Source organism: Schistocerca nitens, chromosome 5 (assembly GCF_023898315.1).
Source record: "Schistocerca nitens isolate TAMUIC-IGC-003100 chromosome 5, iqSchNite1.1, whole genome shotgun sequence".
Lineage (NCBI taxonomy): Eukaryota > Metazoa > Arthropoda > Insecta > Orthoptera > Acrididae > Schistocerca > Schistocerca nitens.
In genome coordinates this window covers 870,816,300-870,820,051 of record NC_064618.1, presented here as the reverse complement: position 1 = coordinate 870,820,051, position 3,752 = coordinate 870,816,300, and the positions used below count along the sequence as shown (strand labels likewise).

At 40.9% G+C, this 3,752-nt stretch overlaps 1 pseudogene; it reads left to right on the top strand.

Annotated features, from left to right (window-relative positions):
* Window positions 1-2,872: 2,872 nt before the first annotated feature.
* Window positions 2,873-2,990, top strand: LOC126261324 (5S ribosomal RNA; annotated as a pseudogene).
* The last annotated feature ends 762 nt before the right edge of the window (window positions 2,991-3,752 follow it).

Genomic DNA, 3,752 nt, shown 5'->3' with positions numbered 1-3,752 from the left:
TAGACTTAAGTTAGCTTAAGAGAGGGTAGGATATATAAGAGAATGAGTTATGAAGAATAGGAAAAGAATGCATTGAGAAGTTACATGAAAAAGATTTGGGCCAAAAAGAGTATTGTACAATGAGAAATAATTATTTTGAAGGAGGATATGAACAAAACGGTAGGGTTTAGGGACAACAGGCTTAGATAGGATTTTTTTGGCAGGAGCAAATGTTGAAATAAAAGATCTATGGAATGAAGTTTTGGGTTGGACTGCAGTACCAGACGTCTCACTAAAAACAAACCCTGTCTTTTCCTTTTGTGTTATTCCGCTATGTGTTTGTGTACTCTTGTGTATTTGTGTTTTTCCTGTCTTTATGTGTTTAGCTGATAAGAGTTATGTCGTAGAATTCTTCTAATAATTTGTTATTTTCTTTGTAAAGATGTTTAGACATTATTTATTCTGTTCTGTTTTAATGCTCATGTGTGAAATTAATATTTCGAAAACTATTCTCATTATTTTATATATTTAATTATGTCATAATTCCTGTAACACTGATGAATATGTCTATTTCTATTCTTTTGTAAAGCCTGTATTACTACAAATGTTACCTGTATTATTATGTTTTAATGATGTTTTCTGTATCTTTGTAATTGTATTCTCATGTTATAAAATTGTAATGGACACCAGTTCATCAAATTAAGTAACTTGTAAGCATTCATTTTTGGTCATAGTATATGCACAATATGTGAGAAGTTGAGACTGTTAGTGTTTGCACGTGTGTTAATAATTCAGCAAGGGACTGGTCAACAGCATTATTGGTTCTAAGGACAATCCCAACAGCTTTGTGAGTGCACAAGTGGTGGTTTATGGACTTGCTATATTGTCTGTAAGTCTCTTCGATGGTGATTGTGCTCCTGCACAGTCGCAACAGATGGCTGCTGGCCGTCTCTACAAGGACTACAGTAGGTCTGCATCTTTGATGGCCCACTAATACCATTATTTCTACAAGGACTGCAGTGGTTCTGCACCTCTGGTGGCCCACCAATACCATACTCTACCAGGACTACAGTAGGTCTGCTCTGTAATGACCTACCTACCAATATTCTTCAAAACTTCTACTGACTCTGCTGTGGGTTTGCTCTGTTGTGGCCCATTACCTGTCTGCATGTCTAGAGTCAGCACTGTCTTTCCGTTGGAAGGACAACACTACTTCTTCAAGACTGCATGGAAATCCACTACTTCCGTGTGCGTTTTCTTTTACTAAAGAGACTTTGTAAAAAAAACTGTAATTACTATTGTGATAAATGATCAGGACTGTGTTTATGAGAACAATTTTTGCTTTTGACCAACAGTGATCAATAAGTGTGTGCATTTGATATCTTTGTTATTGTAATTATGAAAATGTTTTTCAAATCTGTATTGGCCACTGCCCAAAACAATTTGTAAATTTTTTTGTGGGGAGCATGGGGGCTATGTAAGTAGGCTGTTTAGGTTTTTATGTTGGTAACGTCACCCAGTGCTCTGTATGAAAATCACTGGCTGTGCTGTGTGCAGTCTGTGGCTGGTGGGCATTGTTGGATATTCGCCATTGTAGTGTTGGGCAGTTGGATGTGAACAGTACATAGCGTTGCGCAGTTGGAGGTGAGCTGCCAGCAGTGGTGGATGTGGGAAGAGAGATGGCGGAGTTTTGAGAGCGGATGATCTGGACGTGTGTCCATCAGAGAGAGTAAATTTGTAAGACTGGATGTCATGAATTGATACATACTATGACTTTTGAACATTATTAAGGTAAATACATTGTTTGTTCCCTATCAAAATCTTTCATTTGCTAACTATGCCTATCAGTAGTTAGTGCCTTCAGTAGTTAGAATGTTTTATTTAGCTGGCAGTATTGGCGCTCGCTGTTTTGCAGTAGTTCGAGTAACGAATATTTTTGTGAGGTAAGTGAGTCATGAAAGGTATAGGTTATTGTTAGTCAGGGCCATTCTTTTGTAGGGATTATTGAAAGTCAGATTGCGTTGCACTAAAAATATTGTGTGTCGGTTTAGTGTTGATCAGAATAAGTAAAGAGAGAAATGTCTGAGTACGTTCAGTTCTACTCTGCTGCTTGAAAATCAAATAACGTAAGAGGTTTATCAGCACAGTCATTCATAAATTTTTCTAATGGGACGTTTCATTATTACGAGCTTATAAAGCCGGTGACGTATACCTGCACTGTCGGTCTGTTAATATACACCCCAGCAGTCACCATCTACCTCGAACATCGCGGTATTTGTGTGGAAAACCACTTCTTTCAGAAGCAATACCATACTTCAATTTATAAAGCCAGTTTAGTTTTTAACAAGGATACTTGTGTGCGCTGGTAGAACCAAAACCGATTGTGACAGTAACATAGTCGTTGCGATCGTGTTTTTAACATCTGGTGGCTTATAAGACGATTACATCTCTCTTTATAAGACACACAGGTACCACTCGCAAGAAAGAGACATAACCATCCATAGCGGATTTTCACTCAGTATTGTTTGGTATCGCCAACGTTCAGTTACTGGTGAAGTATTGTACTATGTCATAGGGGGTGCATGAAAGGTTCGCTGTGATCAACTCGCTTATAAAGTATGTGTGTGTTCCGACAAGTGCAAAGAAAATGACTATGTCCTGTCATAAAGAAGGTATAGATTTCACGTGGAAAACTGCGATAGCCGTAAGGGGGATGAAAAATGTTTTTTACTTTAAAAAAAATGTCCAGTCATAAGAATGATACAGATATTTCTACTTCCAGAGCCACAGCTGTCAGGAGGGGATATTTCCGATACTTCGCTCATTATCTAATGTCATACAATTGAGGCTACAATCATAATATTTAATTGTAAGTGCATAGTTTCCGAGGACGGGCAATGGCCTTGCCGCAGTGGATACACTGGTTCCCGTGAGATCACCGAAGCTAAGCGCTGTCGGGCGTGGTCGGCACTTGGATGGGTGACCATCCAGGCCGCCATGCGCTGTTGCCATTTTTCGGGGTGCACTCATCCTCGGGGTGCCAATTGAGGAGCTACTCGACCTAATAGTAGCGGCTTCGGTCAAGAATGCCATCATGACGACCGGGAGAGCGGTGTGCTGACCACACGCCCCTCGTATCCGCATCCTCCTCTGAGGATGGCACTGCAGTCGGATGGTCCCGGTAGGCCAGTCGTGGCCTGACGACGGAGTGTGCTTTTTTTTTTCCTAGGACAGTTCAGGCTGGTGTGCTGGGAGTACGTGGCGGCGGTGGCCTGTGGCGGGAACGATTGATGTTTCTGGCATACGGTGGGAATTGCCCCGACTGGGGAGCTCAGCTGGTGTACAGGGCTGTTGTTAAACTGACTGTGCCGCCTCTAGACGGCTGAATAGCGAACTAATACTCAGTTCGTGTTGGACAGCCTTCGTGATCGCGTGTGTTCTCCATGGAAATTTGAGAAGATTGAATATGGATGTGTGTGTGCGCTAGACCATTACTCCATCCCATGTAAACTGTCTGCTGACTGCTTCTGCACGTTCCCTGTCATTATTTGGTTGAGAGAACATCGATCGTGGTGTGTGTATCTAGATGTTGAAAGACGGGTGGAAGACGCCTTTGCTTGTTCTCTAGACATGAGAAACACCTTAGTTGACTTTGTAAAATAGAAGGGTGATTTGGAAACTGTTATATCATTGACATTGGTATCTGTAAGTAGAAATATCAATTTTCTCTATTTTTTCGAGTTCTCATGTAAAGGTCTTCACAGACGGGATAA